Source organism: Mytilus californianus, unplaced genomic scaffold, assembly GCF_021869535.1.
Source record: "Mytilus californianus isolate M0D057914Y unplaced genomic scaffold, xbMytCali1.0.p SCAF_44, whole genome shotgun sequence".
NCBI lineage: Eukaryota > Metazoa > Mollusca > Bivalvia > Mytilida > Mytilidae > Mytilus > Mytilus californianus.
The window spans coordinates 971,903-993,932 of record NW_026262695.1 but is presented as its reverse complement, the minus strand read 5'-3'; the positions used below and the strand labels follow the sequence as shown (position 1 = coordinate 993,932).

General features: G+C 31.4%; 1 long non-coding RNA gene across 1 annotated transcript; it reads right to left on the bottom strand.

Annotated features, from left to right (window-relative positions):
* Positions 1-1,144: 1,144 nt before the first annotated feature.
* LOC127699920 (uncharacterized) lies at positions 1,145-5,917 on the bottom strand. Its single transcript, XR_007981296.1, has 3 exons — positions 5,783-5,917; positions 2,549-2,740; positions 1,145-1,267 (listed from the first exon to the last, which is right to left on the bottom strand). It is a non-coding gene; the product is annotated as an uncharacterized LOC127699920 (long non-coding RNA).
* Between the last annotated feature and the right edge of the window lie 16,113 nt (positions 5,918-22,030).

Genomic DNA, 22,030 nt, shown 5'->3' with positions numbered 1-22,030 from the left:
GTTGTGATTAAGATTGTGACACGGTGTTGACTGCTGTACCCCTATATTGACATTTTTACCTACTATGTCTGTTTGTTTTATTCACGCATCGTTGTCAATATAATGGAATTTGATGCGACTGTCATACAAGTGAGAGGTTTAGCGCTTTAAAACCAGATTCAATCTACCATTTTCTACATAGGAAAATGCCTGTACCAAGTCAGGAATATGACAGTTGTTGTCCATTCATTTGATGTGTTTGTGCTTTTGATTTTGCCATTTGATTAGGGACTTTCCGTTTTGAATTTTCCTCGGAGTTCAGTATTTATGTGTGATTTAACTTTTTAATAGTTTATGCGGTATTTGTAAAATTGAGGTATGCAATGTTTTGTATTTGTGTAATTTTTTAATTTAGGTTGGAGTTAAGGTATATCAACAGTCGTATGTAGGAAAAATCGGGATGGATTTTGTAAAAAATATTCAAATTAATGAAGAACATTATTAAGTAGAGGTAGTCACCATACATTGATTGTATGTTTGTACTTCACTACAACTGGAAGAAAATTGATATCAAATTACACCATTCTTATTTTTGAATTAGCGTCGTCTTCTTAAACGATCATATACATGTGTTTGTTTCATTATAATGATTACAAAAACTGCTACTAACAGATTTAGTTATAAGAAAAATTATCTTTGAATTTCTGCCATTGTTATGGTCATGTGAATACAGATAGATCTTATCATTCTTCGTTGATATGTCAGGATATTAAACATCTGGGAAACGGTTTTGGACCTTGTCACTTGTGAGCAAAAATAAAGCCATTTGGCTGCTAACTAAAAGTGCTGCCACAAATAGAAAGATATAAATATGACACAAATTGTCTCAAAATATGGCTAATTTTTTATGTCAGTTTCTCATTAATTATTAATTTTTAGGATCGTTTTTGTTTTGAAATATCAGCAAATGACAAATATACAACATTCCTAACATTAGCAGTTGAATTTTCCAAAAGAATAATTCGTTGTGCTAGCTAAAGGAAGATTCGTTTTTTTCAGTTCGTTTGACCTTTCTATTAAACTATAAAGAACTCTAATAACCAGCAACATCTGTGTATCCTTTAGACAAACAAAATAAAGCATTTAATCAATTACACATACTTACTTGTTTTGCATATATACCAATTTTTATTTTCGTTGCACTTGTGTTCTGTCATGTTTAATGTTGTTTGTCCTTGCACGAGGGTAAATACTCCAAAAATACATCGGTCTGGATCTTGACTGACGTCTAAAATAATGTATATATGTTTCAAGCGAGGTTAAAGTTGTTTTGTATTATTGATTATAGTTCAAACATTTCTTTTTACCCATAACATAATAATTAAAGATAATATCCATAACGTTTCATCCTGACCGCTATTGGCAATATTTAGCATTTGCTTCGTAAACAGAAGTTAAATTACGATACCCTTTTCATTTTGAAACGTAACAAGATGTATAAAATTTTAGTTGTTGCAATATGTTTCAGATATAACAATTTACAGTGTGATTTGGAGGACATATTTTCAGAATTTATTTCTATTTATTAAATTAAAAATCATTATCTATAACGCTGAATAAATATTTTCATGATTTATTACCATCATAGGCATTGAAAGTAATGCTCTCCCTAACACAAGTCATTTCCAATAGTTGAAATTCCTTAAATATTTAATATTTTTATGCTGCACGGGTATATCAATATGTTTATTCTGTCAACCATGACTGAATTATCAAAATATCCTTTTTTGGCAGAAAAAAAATCAACTCAAGGCAACAAGACAAGCAAATTTATCTGATTTCGTTTTATCGGACGTCCTAAGATGACAGCTTGAATTGGAGCTTAATATTACGTGCGACAACGTTTTTCAGTACATACATTTCAAGACTTTACTTTGTGGTCTTCAATGTTTTTCACTTTACGTTTTTCAATGCAAACTTTGTATCGCATATATCGACATATGGAAAAAGAGAAGGTTGATTCCTAAATAATAAAGTTAATCAGCAGCTAAGGATTTACCCTATCCTTCTTTCAAATGATTTTATAAATGAGAAAAGATAATTCATTTCCTTTCATTACCTTTGGTGAGGTTCGTGTTGCCCAGTCTTTTGTTTTCTATGTTATGTTTCGTGTACTGTTGTTTGTTTGTTTGTCTTTTTGCCAAAGCGTTGTCCGTTTATTTTCGACTTGAGTTTATAAGTCCCTTTGGTATCCTTCGCCCTTCTTTCCTTAGTCTCATTATCATACGATTTAACATTTTCTAGTTCAGAAAATTAAAAAAAGTATTTAAAATGATTTACAAAATATGTAAGAATAATATTCACAATACGTCGACAAAACCATCTAAGATCTAGGTAACGACGTTGAGTGTTTTGAAGGTACTGGTGATAACAGAAAACAGCTGGACCGAACCAAAGAGAGAGAATGATATGTGTTACTTCACCACATTGTGTGCAGAAAGAAGTATCAAACAATAAGTTTGTCGTGAGATAGCAGACAGTTCAAGTAGGGTGAAATGTACACATTTACCTTGTGTTCTAATAATTTCAACCTCCTCACGGAACACGTTTGTCCAGGAAATTTGTCCGTGATAAACATCGTTGCCATCTATTATTTGACAATAATTGGAGGATGGTAGTAAACTGTTTTTTTTCTGCATACAATAATTCAAGCTTCCATAATAATCTAAATCCCATTTAAAACCTGAGTTTTGTTGAGTTCCTAGTAATACAAATAGTACGTTCCTCAATCAAAACGTTTTATAAAATTGCTCTGAGTAGATGAGTATACAATATGCTTATAAATGTGTTTGTATTGCTAGTATTATACAGTAGAGTACCAAAAATATTAATAATATTAGCTAATCGATTCATATCAATTAGATATTGGTGCTATAAAAAAATCAAGATGTTGTATGATTGCCGATGCGACAACTCTCAACCAGAGACAAAATGACATAGAAGTTAAAGAACTATAGGTCACCGTACTGCCTTCAAAGATGAACAAACCCCATACAGCATAGGTAGCTATATAACCCCCAAATTACAAATGTAAATCAAATGGAACGAGAAAATTAACGGCCTGACTTGTTTGCGAAACAATAAACACATAAAATATGAAACACAGGAACAAACGATATCACTAAAATATAGGCTCCTGACATCGGACAGGGACATAAAGAGGGTGGCAGTGTTAAACATGGTAGAAGGCTCCTACCCTCGTCCTAACCAGGGACAGTGGTGCAACGGCACAACACAATAACAAACTCTATAAAATATTAAATAACTAGTTCATATCATTTATGTATACGTTTCTCGTTATCAAATGTATCAATCTTATATGACAATGACAATGTTCAAATATACTCTTACACTTAAATCAAATTTTATGAATATAATAAAATAAAATATTATTACTTTAGATATTAACTTACTGGGGTTCTATTTAGATTTGTTATCACCTCAAAACTTTCATTATTTAGCTCTAAAAAAATGTTTATCTTGAGTTAAAAAAAAGTGAAGTTATTCCAGCTACAATCTAGTAGTATCTGCTCCCATGGTAGATCTTCCTTCTTGTTTTGTGTACACACATTCGGTATGAAATGTTGACAAAATCACAATCCCCGTATTTTACATATTCAAAGGATTTAATACTTTTAGATTTAGACGGTAAAAATTCCACGTTGTTACAATGTTGTAAAATATCTTACTGTAACATCCGGAAGGTTACAAGCAACAAAAAGGAACGTACACACACAAAAAGTCCATGGCAAATTTTGAATTCGTTTAAGCTTCATGCCATTGGTTTTGACATTTTTTTACTGCTTTAACGATTAGGTTTTTTTCGCAGCATACATAAACGAACTGCCGCTCCGTAAGAAAAGTCACGACCGTCGCAAAAACAGACTAATTGAAGTTCAAAGTGTCCTTTGCTTGTCTGTTATTTTACATTTCTAAAATGTTTGTGGAACAAGCACATTCGTATTTCTTTCCATACCATACCTTTATTGTACCCAAATTAACTATGTGAAGAGAACCATGAAATTCCCGTTATTATTACCACTCAATCCCTCTACGTGCCGCATTGTTGCAATTATTATAGATATTGCTATTTCAAATATTCTACATGAACAAAAAACTGATTCCTCGGTTAATACAAGGGTCGTAAAAAAAAGATTTTGATACCAATGAAAACAAAATGCACACACAACAAATACATATTTTTTTGGAAGTGGAAAATGAGAAGGGTGTTAAATCTTTGCACGTCCCTAGAAATGCCATGATCTAAATACAAACTGATCTAAAAGCAATGTAATTTAAAGGGATCTAGGCCCTTCGTTTTGTTTTTAGCTTGTTCCTAGTAATCACAACCTCTGTTTTGTCAATGAGGAACTGGTTTTTAGAGGTTTAGAGGTTTAAACCATTAACGCCGTAAATATCGTAATTGGGCACAATCCTCGTGTAATAAACAATTCTAAAATTGCCCGTTTATAAATTTTGAAATTATAAAGTAACTAAGGTTTCAACTCCCTCAGGCAAAGTTGACCTTAGATCGATTTGGCTATTTGTATTTTGTATTTTTGTCATATAGCTCTTCAACTGTTAATTCGGTACTTATACATCCCTCGGATTTCAAATGTTTGCCTTTGAGCGTTCCTGATGAAGGTAAATCCAGAAAAGCGCTTCGGACGCATGAAATTATTAAACGTGTTGTTTTCAATTTGTTTATTCTGTTGTTAATTTTTCTATGTAGTGTCTTGTATTTGTTATATATCTCTTCGTCGTTTTTTTGTTTACCATGATTCTGTTGTTCACTTTCCGATCTTTCAGTTTTCATGGTTTTAAATATCTTTTTGGTAGCTTCCGCCTATTCTTTTAAAATTATATATTGATCATCAGACGTTTACAGGAAAGATGCTACACTTTTTTCATTCATAGGGAAATAATTTAATTTTTGGATGTAACACGTCTTCTGAGTGGCTGAAAGTAATTTGTCTATCAGCTCATAGACATAATATTCTCATATAGCCGTGACGTCATAAACGTTTTTTCGTAGTTTACTCCTTAAAAATGTTATTTAGAGTTAGATTATAAGGAATGACTAATATTTTTTCTGTCTTTTTTTAAATACCTCAAAAATACGTGGGTTATTCAGTGAGCACAACATTTTTGATGTTATTTCTTCATAGACAGAAATCATATTACAGTCATTCCTTAAGTTACAATTATGTTGCAAAAAAACGTGTTTTAATGAACTTCAGGTCTAAGAAGTTTCTTACAAGCAACGAAAACGCAAAAAAGTAGGTTCGAAATGGAATCTACTTTTCTTTCAATTGCACTCTTGATGTTTCTTATATCTAAAAACAATTCAAATAAGTGTAAATAGAGGCAACAGTAGTTTATCGATGTAAAAGCTCAAAAAAGCATTAGGAATTTACATATTAAGGTAACAAACAGAAACTATTGGATTCGCATGAAATTCTTAAGGAACAAGACCGGGTGGGTTTCCTGCTTTAAATTGCAGTATACATACGTTCGCTTGTCCAATGCGTTAGTATGGTAGAAATAAAAAAGTTTTGTAAACGCTCACAAAAATATCCTGTTGGTCTATTGTGAGTTTACGTATGAAAGCTGAATTAAAATAACCTCGACAAAAAATGTTCTATTTCAAATGTCGTAAGAATAATATGTACAGGAATACACCAATATTTCAAACTGAACAAAGAAGATTTTACATTGGTTATTTAATTAATTTAAGTATTACCACATCTACCAACTATATGAGTGTCTACTGAACTGCAACATCTTCCTTCCAAGTGATTACCGTTTACCCCATTACAACTACCGCAACAAATTGTTGTGCAGTTTCCAGGGTCTGATGATTGACGGACTGAACCATTGTAATCTTAAAGTAACCAAAAAATATAATTTCATTTTTTTTTAAATTCTAAACCCTGCTTTTTGTAATTACACACTTCAAATATACAAAATTGAAATAAAAAAAAAAACTGAATTCATGAGAATATCGACAAAGAAAACGAAACACGACAATATGAACTATAGAATAAATAATTTTATATCAAAAGCAGAGAATACACACGGCAATATTCTAGAAGAAAGAATCTGAACATCTATCCTAGTACAACCTAATGCTAACAAATGACCTATATTGGCATACACATAGTACTTAGATATTGACAGACTGTCATAACATTCAATTCAACTGAACTGTGTGCCTCTCCTTGTCGACCTCTTCTTATTTTCATATGAGTCAGAGATCCTTCAGACACTGACAGAAGATTAAAGAATACAAATAATTTAAACTCACATTCAGATATATTGATGATATTCTTTCCATTAACAATCCAAACGTTTCTGATTGGGTTCCATTAATATATCCTCCAGTACTAGAAATTAAAGAATCAAAAGCACGGTTATCCTCTGCCTCATTTGTAGACTTATACCTCGAATTTGACAATAAGCGTTCATCTCAGTACCAGAATGTATGACAAACGAGACGATTTTATTTTGAAATTATCAATTTCCTCCACCTTACAAGCAATATACCAACTTCACCTGTATATGGGATATACATTTCGCAACTCATTTGGTATGCAAGAGCTTGCAGCTGCTACTCTGACTATATAAAACGTCACCAGTGTCTGAGTAGAAAGTTGACGAACCAGGGTTATGTCAAAAAAGTGTGAATAACAAAAATACCGAACTCCAAGGAAAATCGGAAAGTCCCTTATCAAATGGCAAAATCAAAAGTTCAAACACATTAAACGAATGGGAAACAACCGTCATATTCCTAACTTGGTACAGGTATTGCCTTAGAAATGTTGAAAATGGTGGATTAAACCTGCTTTTACAGCTAGCTAAACCTCTCACTTGTATGACAGTCTCGTTCTCTTTATAAAAAAGTTCATATGAAGATACCAAAATATTCCGTATCAACTTATACATGATGGTATTGTGGTATAGATTGTAAGTACTGCCGTTATTTATCATTTTAATTGCATGTTAAATTGTTCTTTTTATTTGTCTTTGTACACAAAAATGGTGTATATTGTTAATCTTTATGTATACTGTTTAGTCCATTTTTTCTAGTCAAGTAATATCCTTTTTGCGTGGCTCGGCATTTATACATCCTGCCATTGTGTTATTGTGCTATGGTCAATTTCTGTATTCTTGTCTTTCTTTTTTACGTATGTGCTTTTTCTATAGAGTAATTATATGCCATTTTGTTTTTCTTTCTTGACATATTTGTTTGTTTTTATAGTAATTAAGATTAAAACACAATGTTCCTCTAATTTTTGACATTTTGACCTTTTATGTCTTTTTGTTTTGTTCATACATTGTTGTCTATATAATGGAATTGTATGCGACTGTCATACAATATAGAGGTTTAACTAGCTATAACACCAGGTTTAATCTACATATTTCTACATAAGAAAATGCCTACAAAGAGTCAGGAATATGACAGATGTTTTCCATTCGTTTGATGTGCTTCTGCTTTTGGTTTTTCCATTTGAAAAGGAACATTCCGTTTTGAATTTTCCTTGGAGTTTTGCTATTTCACTTTTTAGCGTATGCTCGACCAATGAGATGGGCATTTAGTAGTCTCGGGGAGGTACTGAATTTCCTTATAAACTTAACCACAGTCATTGTTGGGACCATACAATTTTCACTTAAACACACAAAAACAATGCAAAAGAGACTGTAAAAAGTTTTGTAGAAAATCCCAAAAGAAAAATGTTCTAATGTCTGTTAGACACATTGTTTGAAAATTTGGTAAATTTAAAACGATCAAATTCAAGATAGCCTATAATGGTTTCAGAAATGTTTGAAGGAATTAAAACAGTTTGCTATTTGTTCATTAGTTTTAAGCCGTTTATTAACATGCAGGCTACAAAAATTACAATGATATTTCAGATTCACTTTAAAAAATATGTTTCTACTACACAATCATTTTAACAGTTATGGGTATTCCTGATGAGAACATTTGCGAATTTGCGAAAAAATGATAAAAATATGTGACTACTAGCATTTGTAATTTTGTTATGGTTAACAAAAATTTGTCATATTCAATAAAATGCAACGGTGACTTTAGCAGATGATGCATTGGCCTCTACCCTTTCAAATGTGTAAATATAAGAAAAATCACCCGCGAGGAAAATATTCCTTAATTTAGAAAGTTAGATTCGTTATAAGGTTGATAGAGACAAGAAAGTCATATGTACTCCTATATCTGGAAATTGATACTGAAGGACAATTTGCAACAAGGCTCTATGGCAAACCCAATACATTATTTTTTATTTTCAACTTCCAGGTTTACAGCAGTCAAATATCATCTTATCTAGATATTGCGTTTTTATGTGCCTCCATTGATGAGAAATGACAGTATAAACTAAGGTGATGTGGTATATTTGCCAGTGCCGTGTAGCATTCACTGAAAAAACCCTAGTGTTTGTTTCAATCAAAACGATATAGCGGTTTCAATAACAATGGAATACCCTCAGGTCAAAAACCTCTTGAGCACAGTTATGAGAAGGAACAGCTTAAATGACCAAGTCAAATGTTCACCTATGGTTTCAAACATTGGTTAGACGCTGCAGTGCCTCAATGTTTTAACTAAGTGATGACATTTTAATCTGTGATCTCATTTGATGCTATTTACTATATCTAACTAAATTCTCTATCCTGTTTACCTTTGACCTAGGAAACGTGCACTGCACATCTATTTACAACATTTATACAATACAATTAAACCTAGAATTTATGTGCTGTTCCATCATTTTCCATCAAAGTAGAAATGAAGAATTTTTTGCATCACGTTGAAAGGTTTGGATTTCATTTTTATAACAACATATTAACTTTGTCATGTTTAAAAAACGCGTAAGAATAATATTCATTGAAATGTACGACAAAGTGGACCATAAAAGTAATACAAAAATGCAGCACATTCAAAGTTTTTCCTCCTTTAATAAACTTCTAATAGCATGATTAGGTAACGTCGGTATAAGACAGATTTCTTTTACATTATCACGGTTATGTTTGTCTTTAGCTGTAGTGAACCTGTTAGAAAATGTATGTTATTTCTCGATTTTTACACTTTCAACATATAACATTTGTAAAAGGTTAAAAAACACCACAAAACAAAAATGTCACTTTCTGACCTTATAAGTTGAGTTCAGAAAAATTCAAACTGGCATCTCAATATAGAAAATATATGTGCTATAATTGCAAGTTAGCGAATTATCCACCAGAAACCAAAGGACGAGGATGTTATTAATAAAATAAAAAAAAAGAAACATGGTGTTATGTCGTAAATGATTAATTTGCACGGTAGGAGAGCGGAAAAAGAAACCAAATGGATAATTAACCTTATAAGTCAAAATCAAAATGACAATGCCATGGCAGAAAACTAAAACGACGAAAAGAAAAACCAACAGTTTACATGACACAACATAGAAAACTAAAGATGGAGCAACAAAAACCCCATCAAAACACCGGGGATGATATAAGGTGCTCTGGAAGAGTGCGAAGATCCTGCTTGTGTCCATAAAAACCATACATGATTATTAGCCTAATCAAAGCAAATTACCTCTATAAACAAAGAAATGTGCTGAATTGAGACAATACTGTATGTCTTGTTCTTGTATTGCATCGATTCTATTAGGAAGGCAGACACAATTGTGTGTTTTCGTCTGTAAAAGAAATAAGTACAATCTATTTTAATTTGACTGTAGAGACTTTTAAATAAGCTTACTCTTGATCTTTCACATATGCAGCAGGGAAATTGTTGAAAGTGTTAATGCATATGTCTAGTCAAATTAATTTTGAATGTTACATAGTCACACTTTATAAAAAACGAAATTACTTAAATCTCAAAAAAGAATGTTCTTAAGAGTTATACTTACATCCCGAATACGCTGTCTGTAACCAAAATAACTTCCCATGTTTTCAGAATAACATTTTTGTTGACAATATCCAATTGATGCCACTGCAGGAAATGAGCGGATATGATCGTCCTCAATTTGAAAACACCCTTTAAGAAAAGTATGTAGAATTATTAGATTTCAATTTGAATAAAAAAATCTGTTCACTTCTGGTATGTTTAACAACGGCACATGTTCTTTAACGAAACAGTCTCGACTATTCGTTGATCCTTTCAAAACATCTGATAATGTCCCCGATTTTTCTATCTTTAGTTTTCTGTATGTATTTTTTCGACTGGTGTTAAAAGTTGAAAATTGAGTGAAACTGACGTCAAAATTTTATGACATTTAGAAGAGATTTGTCAAAGTATACATGCAGAGGTTGGCTTTTAAAACTTTAATTTACTACTTTTTTTACAAGTATCTTTTAGGACAAACTCACAATGCAAGTAATCGTACAGCTTGATATCAATTCGAATTGATATTTTACAAAAGAGATCGTGAATTGACTACCCTTCCAATGTATACGATTTCAGCTGTGTTTATGGAGTTCGTGTTACATTCGGTGTCTTCAAATTGCGTTCGGTTAAGTATTGCTTTCCTTTGTGTCTCTTTCTTTGGTCAGGGTGCGATCTGTTCTTATTCGCCCTATGGGTTTTGTTGTCCACTTGGTATCGTCATCCTTTTTGGTTTAAGTGTGTTTAAATACATTACAAATGACACTAGTCTATACTAGAAACGTTTTATTATTACGATGAACGTTGTCAAATTTCCCCTTTATTTCGAATAAAAAAAAACCCCGAAAAATGAAAAAAAAAAAAAAAAATACACCGAGAAGGAAATACTCTGACAAAAATCGAATTATAAAATAATAAGATATACTGGTTACGGTATTTTACAATATAAGAATAATGATTTTTCTTGAATAAGCGTTCCTAAAACTATTATGAAATGTGATTTGATTTGCATTAATTTCAAATACGAATAAAATCAGAATAGATGTTTGCCCTTGACACAAGTTATATACATAATCATGATAATACTGTCCAAATTCTTCCGGCAAAAGTGACTTGATGTGAAATTGGACATTTTTAAAAACTGAATACTTGTCCACGAGAATATCATTAGCTGTTATAACACACTTTATTTTAATAGTCTGTTGGTCAATTTCGAAGTTATTAGAAACTAACGTTGCAACTCCAAATGAGGTAAGTTTTTTTCCAGTACTGTAGTATTAATACATCCTTAGCTCTAATAGTTTTGGGTTTGAGCGTTCCTGATGAACAAAAATCCAGAGCACTGCTTCTGATGCATACAGCTTGTAAAGTTATATTTGTTTCTAGCGCTAATATGATACTGTTGCTGAATACTAGTCATGCTTGTATCATCAACGCAATAGTAAATATTGGACACTGGGTTATAACATACCATGTTTGAATAATTCTCCATTGATAAAATTAGAAATTATTTTCAAATTTAGGATTTAACTGGTACGGGAATGTTGATTTATTATTTTTTTTTGGGGCTACAGCTCCTTAAAGATCAAACAGCCTATTTAATTCTACCAATTATTTGTTTTCTAAAAAAATTGTGTCGAGGTAATTCATGATTTTGGGAACAAAATATGATGAAAAAAATGGGGGTCACCGACTTTGTTTTATCACTATAGCAACCTCAATTTCATGTTTTTCTCTAAATTGAAGATAATTTCGTAATTATTTCAAGTAACTATTATTCAGTTATATCAAAGCCAGAACCAATTTTTTTTTCTAAACAAAACATATGATTTGTATCTATCTATCTAATAAGACTCTATACTATATGATCTAATATGTTTTAATTTCTAAATTAGGGTTAGCATCATTCCCGCCCAAAGTTATATGTCAAAGTGAAATATTTTTCCATTGTGAAAAAATATCTACTATTGATTTCTTTCAAAAACATTACAAGAGCGGAAGAGCATTTTGTACTCATTAAAATATGTCACCGACCTTTTAAAAAAGTTACGAGTTATATTACGTTTATTTTTTCATTTGTTTTCAAGAGAATAGTTATCTATCCCGAGAACAATGACTCTGACGTTATAGTACAAGTTTTCCGTAAATTTTGATAAGTAAAAAAAATGTAGTTTTAAATAATAAAAAAAAAACCATGGATTTTATTTTTTGAGAAAACCGGAGATCTAATTTGTATATATCTGTATTTTACAGATCTAATAAATGCAGCTCAAAATCGGCTTTCGAAAACACTGAAAAAACGTATAATTAATCGTAATTACATGTATGTGCTACTCCTTTATATGACTCTTATATTAAAATTTAATACCATGTAGATGGTAACAAAACCAGACGAATATTATCGATTATGTAAGGGATGATGAGAGAACGAATAGGACTTGTAGTCCTGAAATGTTATGAGACTAATTTCATAGTACTTATACCGGCTACGAAAATGTGAAATATCATAATTTTCTGCATGTGACTAATATGTTTCTGTATGCATATCATATTTGACCTAAAATCTATGGCATGTTTTGCTGTCACTCCCTTATTTTTATAACATGTATGTTCGTCCTTAATGTATTTATATATGAAAGTCAAACACCGATTTCGGTTGTTGCTGAAAAATATATTTGTTTTTTTGTACATTTTCTCGACACGTTTGAGTTGTTTTACGGCGTCTTTTATAGCTTGCAATGAGTTATGGGTTTTTTTCTCATTGTTAAAGGCTATCCGATTACTTATAGTTGCTAACTTCTACGTCATTTGGTCACTGATGGAGACCGGTCGCATTGGTAATCGTACCACACCCTCTTAGTTTTTCAATACTAATTTCATTAATGAATTTTCATAGATATTCCGATATCCCAACGACAACATTATCCAGTTTTCGGGTAAATACTCTGTTTTAATCAAAACCCAATTCATAAAATAAAACAACTTTTTTAAAATAATTTGTTAATGCTCCATCAATAGCGTTTGCAAAGTAAAGGTAATAAGTTTCGAGAGTGAAATAAATGTATTACATAGACAGTAATAGTAGTGATAGACTGACCAATATAAAACAATAATACAATTACGCTGCGTTTAAAATAACCATTGTATGTTTGTTTGAACTCACGCATTACTTTAACCTCACCATACAGTTTGGCAAAGAATATTTTATGATTTATATAATAAATATAATAGAATGTAATTGATTTTATTACTTTTTTCAATACATTTTTCGATGTTTTATTACAAGTAAAGTGTCGATACCCTTTAGACCTTAAATTACAAAAGGTAGAACAAATTACCCTAAATCATCCATATTTTTATACAAACACTTTCAACTAACATGCCTGTCGAGTTCATTGCTGTCGTTTTATTAAGGAAACAAAGAATAAATGTCCCGAATGTTTCAGTCAGATTATTTTCGATAAAATGCAGAATTGATGAATGCATAGTGATTCCAGGACTCCACACTTTAGGAATATTTGTAGCTTGCCGTGAACTGTTACATGATGTTTAAGTCATATTCATTTGGTGTAAATCATCACTGACCTTTTTCCGACACGACTTTTCGGTATTTTTAACAAAACGTCTTTTGATGCAGGACGCCATATTGAAATTTTCTAAATGGGCGAAATGGAACACGATACTTTGCCATTTTTTTGTTGGCCGAAACGACGACGTAATAGAGCTTTGTCTCACAATACACGTTGCGCTAGCTAATGCACATAAACAATAGGCTGTTTGGTCTTTAAGGGTCAAATATTTATACATTCTTCAATAGCTCTTAAACGTTTGGTTTTGAGTGATCCTGATGAAACAAGAATCAAAAGAGCGCTTCTGACGCACCACATTTGTAAATAATATTGTCATTTTAATAAATTAAACCATTTCGTTGTTAACAAATAATTGGCAATTAATTTTGATAAAAATGTGTTTAATTACGTGCGCGTGTTTGCAAAGTTGTATATATAAACGACCATTGAATATCACGATCTTATCTCTTAGCAGCTATATTAAAGTTGAATTAATAACTTTGGGAAAAATATCATTTAAAAAAAAAGATTAAGATGATATGTCAGCTATTGGAGAAGGGTAGAAGTAAAACATATCCATTCTTCCAAGTTATAACTACCATATCATTGTTGTAAAACCAATGCCCCTTTATATCATATGGAATATATACTGTACTTTCGTCAGCTTGATGACAAGTTTTGATGCAGAAAAAAAAAACAAATTGAATGTTCAATCTGTAGAAATTAGTTTAATTCATTTTTGTTTCAATGTTCACGCCAGTGTTTCTATTATTCCTTCTTTTTTGTTTAAACAATGACAGACCTTTGGTAGTCTTTGATTCATTTTAACGTGTTAAGCTTGATACGAATGAAAACTCAACATGTTTTGCACATTTCTGTACAATGTTTTAAAGATTTTTCTTGTTATATTTCTTGTATCATTGACACAAATATATGTTTTTCATTCATCTAACAAATTGAAGTTACCAATTATCTCAATCCATCGTGTTGGTACTCTGTAAATAGCCTTTCCTATCCAAAATTCGAGTTCATAAGCAATGCCACTTTCCCTGTGGTATTCTTCTCGGCTTTCTAGGCCATTAGGTTTACATTCATCTTGAGCGCGATCCCACGTTATGCCATTCGAATCAGTATGCAATAATTCATGCGCTGATTTTACTAAAGAAATATAAGATAAATTGTAGTAAGATTTGCAATATCAATTCATATAAAAAGCTTTATATTTTAAGTTTAATTTGCATGATACCGTCTGCAATACCATGAACAAACTGCACAACCAACTCTTTACGTCACAAAAAAAATACCCTTTTTCAATCATAAAAATCAACATTATTGACACAAAGCTGGTCAGTGTCAAGGATGAGGCTGGTGTGTTAAGAATTTATGTATATATACATTCCATGAACAATAAATAACCTGTAATATTAAACAAAAAGTATAACTATATGAAGTTCATGTTTAAAATCAAAACACTGACTAATACATAGAAGGCAATATCGAAACCTTTCTGTCGTCAATTGTGAATACATATATCCCTAACATCACTGAAGAGACATTAATTGTCGAAATCCGGATATGGTGTACAAAGTTTTGCACCTTTGCGATATACCATCTTTCCGCAAGTTTATTGTTTTCTAATTGGTATTAAATTTTTAATTAAGATCCATGTTAAATCTGGTGATCAATTTATTTGGAAATCGCTAATGGCAGTCATCAAGGGTTAAGAACATCAGCTGTTCGACCTGTTAGTCAAATGCGTTTTGTTAAAATATACTTTTCACTTTTTGGTCTTTTGGAAAATGTTGTTTGTGCTGTATTTAGACCCCTCTAACAAGAAATGAGTTTTAAATGCAAACGTATAAAAATTGCGGTTTTTAACCAACGCAATCATAGATTTGAACTTTGTTTTCAATTTAGACTTCCATATATACATACATATACACATTATAAGATAAATGAAGGTAATAAACAAACAAGTCTGACTAAAATATATATCAATTAGTAATAAAACGAATGTGTGAAACGAGTAGGTATTACAATGATCACATGTAAAATTGGCTTGTCGTCGGAAACTATTCACTATTAAAGTATTAATCGGAAATTTAAAGTTGATTCATCATTATCCTTATTGGTTACATAAAACAAGGAAGTCAAAAGTTCACATAATATTACATTTTTTAAAAACGACAAAACCTTCATACTTTAAGTACACATTTGCGAATATAGATTATAAAACCAAAAACATTTAGTCGAACCCATTTTTGCCAAATCAGAATACATGTATCACACATTATCGTAAAATGTCGTCTAAACCTATTTGTTCAATGTTGAGATTTAAAATAAAATATCATCAATAACATGAAACAATTATAAATACCTAAATTTATAACAAAAGTCCAAATATCGAAAATGAATTGATTTCAGTTGATCAACATCATGATCTGTATTCTCTTTTAATTGTATCAGTTTCAAATACTGGGCTGAGGAATTGAACATTTTGTATACCTACTTTTTCATTGGTGATAACATGTAAAGATTTTAAAGTATAAACCAGGTTTAATCCACAATTTTCTACAAAAGGAAATGCCTGTACCAAGTCAGGAAGATGACAGTCAAACTATTCTTCATTCGTATGTTTGAGCTTTTGATTTTGCATTTTGTAAAGGAACTTTTCGTTTTGTATTTTCATTAGAGTTCGGAATTTTTGTTATTTCACTTTTCTAATAAAGATGTTACAACTATATATAATTTCTGTGAACACTGAAACACACATACGGAATAGAGTCTCAGTGTTCTTGAGACATTTTCTGTTGTTAATTTGAATGCATACGCGTTTAAACAAAAGAAGAAATTCAGATACATGTAAATATGATTATACGGAAGAAAGCTTTATCTATAACTATGATTTGATATTGAAATTAGATACTAAATGAAAATGGTAAAAAAAAATACTTACCATAATGTATCAAAATTATCACAATTAAAGCATATAAAATGAGCATGTCAACGGCAACCATTGATGATAACAGCATACGGGAAAAACGTATCTGAATCATCATTGTATACACTTACGACAAAACAAGGAAGTTAATAGTTAAAAAAACTAATACATTAGGGAAAAACTACAAAATGTACTTATTTGTAACATCTCATTGCTGAAATTAAGTATAAGTAGAAAAGAGTTAATTAAACACATTTACGACGTATTGAAGTATGTCACATTATCGCTTTTTTTTTAAATGTGCTTTGTTCTTTTTTTGTGAAAATATTTACAGGATAAAAGCCTATAAGCTTACTATTATATAAGGAGATGAGGTATGATTGCCAATGAGACAACTATCCATCAAAGTTCAAATTAAGTAATCCTCAGCAAGTATAGCCAACCGTGCGGCCTTTAACAATGAGAAAAAACCCTTCCGAATAGTCGGCTATACATTTCTACTTTGTCCCAAAAAAAATATATCTTATATAATTATAATATTATGATATATTTGTATAGTCCCAAATAGGATTACAATATTTGTCGCTTGACTCTTAGCAACATTCAAGCAACCAATCAATATTTTTATTCATTCAGAAGTATATTATGTGTTTACACGAAGACAAAGACCTTGTATTGAAATACGAAAAATACATATGGTAAAATCATTTACAACGTTTATAAATTGTCCTTTAAATATTTCTCGAAGCATATACGCATCGGTGGTCAACGATAGCGTAATTGCAGAGACAGCTAGCGTTATTTTACCCTTTGTCTGCTCACAAAAAAATAATAATTAGATTTTGCTGCTTCTCTTTTAAGCAAGCGCGTTCTGATTTAAAATATAACAACTGATCCCCTTGAGTTTTGAATAACGTTTCCAGGTAAGTCTTCCTGTGGACTGTTATCTTAAGAACTAGTACGTGAAATATCCTGCTCAACGCGATTGACTTGTCAATAGATGTGTTTATAATCATATTACATATTAACATATTCCTGTCCTGAAATGCGTTTAGTATTTGCCACTGGGCTTAAAACAGCAATTAACCGCTCTATCTTTTGAGCTTTGCTGTGTAAAGAGTCTGATTGATAACGCAAATCATCATTAAAGTTCATTCATTGCTACGGTATAGTTTATTATCAATTTAATTGTTCTTGAAATAGAGATGTCGAAGATATTTAAGGAATATTCAAATCTATAAGTCGAAGACAAAATGATAAAACCGTGGCAGAACACGAATAGTCTTCAAACACAACATAGAAACCTCAAGACTAAGCAACACGAACCTACCGAAAACCAGTGGTGATCTGAAGTACTCCGTTCTAAAATGTACGTTTTTATCTATTATCCTTATTCTGTTTTATACACTGATAATTCAATTTTGATCTGAAACGGTCATTTTGGTCTGAACAGCTCTTAAAAGAATGAACTATAAATTATATTGTTCGGTCAATGGACATACTATTTACAGTTGTTGTTTACTTGTGCACATCAACATGATACTGAATTGTCTCAAAAGCTACGGAACAATACTGGATGATTAACTGCAATCAAATTGTCTAAATAGTTCATTTACCGCAGTGGATAAGTCTGATAATTTACAGAAAGACTGAACATAACTGAATATTTTATTATTCAGACTTGAGATGATGTTAAGATTAAGGCCATAGTTTATGTATTCTTATTCAAAAATAAATGTATGCGTAAAGCCTATTTCGACATGTTTTGCCATCATTATGACATCACCAGTGACCTTTCTTACTTAAATTGTTAATATTTTACCTGATTGGTGATCAATAAACTGAACATGTCTGTGATAATTTTGAATGGTTATCTATTTTGGCAATTTCCGGGGTAAAATATTGACTATTTCCATATCTTCTTCTTTATTAACGAATCGTTTTGGCACGGACTTATAACCTGAAAGAAAAATATACCGTTATTGAATATCCGTTTCACAGATGACAGCGGATATGTTCCATTTGTCGTAACCACAATTCCGTCCCCTTTTTACCGAATGTGACCTACCGAACTAGAGTTATTACCGGTTTGTACTAACATGAGCAACACGAGGGATGCCACTTGGGGAGCAGGAATTGCGTACCCATCGGGAGCACCTCAGATTACTCCTAGTTTTTGGGGTTGTGTTGCTAGGTCTTTAGTTTTGTATGTTGTGTTTTGTGTACTGTTGTTTGTCTGTTGGTTTCCTTTTTTGTTAAATGTACCATGTTAAATGTAATGAGGCTGACATGTATAAGGATCAGACAAACCAATTGCATATGTCAGTAAAAAAATGCTTTAGTTCTGTGTTAATGCCTGCTTTAACCACTAGTTATGCTTTTAATCAGTCTTATGGATATATAGGTTTTTAACCGGTCATTGTGATAAGCAAGTTTTGATACCAGCTGGCTCTGTGCTTGTTTATATAAAGAATAAGTGCATCCATTCATTTATTAGTGTATTGCTAAGAAACTGTACTCATATTATAATACACTCAATACATATATTTTGGAATTTCTTTTCGTGAATTAACACCCTTGGTAAAAATAATTTTATTTGATGATGTATACTGTACATGTTTTAAAAAAGAAAAGAATTTATGATTCTTAAACTATTTCCCAAGACATACACATGGTATATAAATGCATTGGAAATAATAAAATATATGGTGGGACATGTATAATTTTATGCCAATTTTTTTTTTAGTCTTGTATGAAATTTTCAACTATGATAAAAGCTTTTTGTTATTTTAAAATTTCCCGTCGAGCGTAATTACAGAGGAATACATTTATTGTCCAAGTGCGTATTTTTTTTTATAGTAAAGTGGTATCGTTTATAGTATGTGGTCTACATTTATGATATGTGAGAAATATTGAGGTAAAAATATAATACAGTTCATCCTGAGTTATCAAATATACTGATTAAAAACAGTGGCTCAATTTCAGTCAAATAATATAGAAATGGTTGTTCCATGAAAACGATTGTAGAAATATCAGTGAATTGTCATAGAGTTAATGCAAGCTAATTTTGAATTAATTTCACATCAGGGCCATATAAAAAAGACCCATTTTTTTCTTAGTGTATCACTGGTCCATGTTTGCATGCTAGCTACATTATGTCAACCAAAATATAGATGCCTAACTATAGCCCAAAACTGCGATTATGATTGAGTGTGTCAAAAAAGGATGACAAAAATACCGAACTCCAAGGTAAATCCAAAAAGGTTAAGTCAAAGTTTAAGAAATTAATCACGACAAGGACATTCTTAACCAAAACAAAACGAGATTATAATGTCTTTCATATATAACTATATATATATATCATATATATAATACTGTGAATTTTAGAAAAAAAGGTACCTCTTTATCTTGGTTTAAAACATTCTCCGATTCAAAATAAAACAGGAACATGTAAATTTTCTAAATTGTATCGCTTAGTAGCATTTGATTTTATTAAAATATGTAAATCAAATAGTTGAATCAAAATGTTGTATCAGGGTTTTTCTGCTTGAATTCAAAATATTAGTCGTGAAAAGAGAATAAAGCATTCACAATCTCAGGCTAATGAAAGGGGTCAGAGACCCGTGTGATCATATTACATTGTAGCTTTTGATTGCCATTATTGCGATTATAAATAAAAAACCGCACAGCTATGATGAATTAAAATTTAGAAATAGTTTATTATATTAGTTAAGCTGGCTTGCACTCAACACATGTACTCCCATAGTCCTCAACTTCAACATCCACCATTAACCTGAAGTTTTGTTCAAGTGAAAGGAATTCAATATGTTGGGCTTTAAGCTTACAACTTTCTAAGCTCCATAGTGACCATTACCAAGATTTCCAAGAGCCAGCAATTCTTTATTTCACAACGTACTCAACGAATGAAATGCCAGTTAAACTGTTTTATATATATAATATCCTCTACGGTTCATTTGGCTTTATCGGTTTACATATGCTTTGACATTTAAGTTCTGAAAATAACTGTATGCCCTAACTTGACATCGGTAAACTAGCTTCCTATTATTCAAGAGTGACATGTCAACTAGCCGAGGCATCAATCTAGTGATTGCAAAGACAGTCATCAAATATAAGAAGGTTTTTACTTGAGAGCACCAGACGCACATGCTGAGCGTTGGCACGCGAGTATTACCATCTAGAAGGCCCAATCAAATACAAAGGTGTCGAACATTTTAAACCATACATTCAATTATGGTGTACCACATCTTGCTACATCTATTAATTCCGGGGCTAGAACCATTTTTTTTTTGTTTCTTATTTATAACACGTTTCTTTTTAAAATTATCTATATAAGAATGTAGCTAACATGGTGTTCGTGTAATGCATTTAACAGTTGTAACCTATGTGACCAATGTTTATCTATATAACTATGTTTCTGTTTGTTTTATCAAATATTATTTCGACTAACACTGAAATATTAACGTAAAGGTTATTGAGGAGATAATTATGTGTCCTGTGAAGGAGAGACAGTAGATAACTGACAGTTAAACGCAAAAGTAAAACAAAAGCTGACAACATCATGCCAAACACAACATAGAAAACTAAAGACTGAGCAACACGAACCCAACCAAATATTGGTAGTTATACCAGGTGCTCCAGAAGAGTTAGTAGCTTCAGCAACATATGTGACACCCGTCGTATTACTTCTATAAATTATGTTATAACGTTATATAAAGTAATTATGCGTCATGCAATAGCGGATTGGTAATTGATTCTTAACTAACCCTTACCAATTTTGTAAGCCATCGGTCATGTTACTATTTCTAACCTTCAAACTTTACCGAATGATTTTTTTTTCAAATAAACCGTTTTTTATTACAAAGGATAGAGAATAATTTTACACAGACATTGAAAAATTTAAAGGCATAATAACACCACTCAAACCTAAAACGAGATAAACACAAACTGGTTAGTTTATATGCTCTGTAAGCAGATCATGCTCCACATGTGTCATTCGTCCACATGTTGATCACGTAAGTACAAATGTTGTGATAAGTCTTAGTTGGTAGGTCACATTCGAGGAAATAGGACGAAATTGTTGATACGATAATTAGAACCTGTCTGTCGTCATCTGTGAAACATAAATGCCATAACGGTCAATCAACTCGTGATGGCTTCCGTAAAACTTTAAATATATGCCCTCAACTTAAGTACTTGGAACTTTTGGTTTAATAACTTCCTTGTAAGCACCTGCTTTGTATCAAGGATCTTGATTATCATGTTACAAATTGTTAAACATTACATTAGGAAATTCCAAAATGAGTAAAGATCCCGAGGATACTCATGTCTTCAAATAAGTCATAACATTTAACTTTTTTTTTTCAACTTTACATGTTTGAATTGCCACACATAAGAATTAAGTAGATTAAGTACTAGTGTAATAACTCTTTTTCAAATTTTTCAAAATAGAATAAATTAAAGAATTAGATATATATATGCATTGATAAATATAGCTATGATATAATATTAGAATTACCTGTTTCAAACTTCAGTAGTTGTAGTTCCTTTTTTAGATTCTGCAGATCAACATTTGAAGGTTTTGCT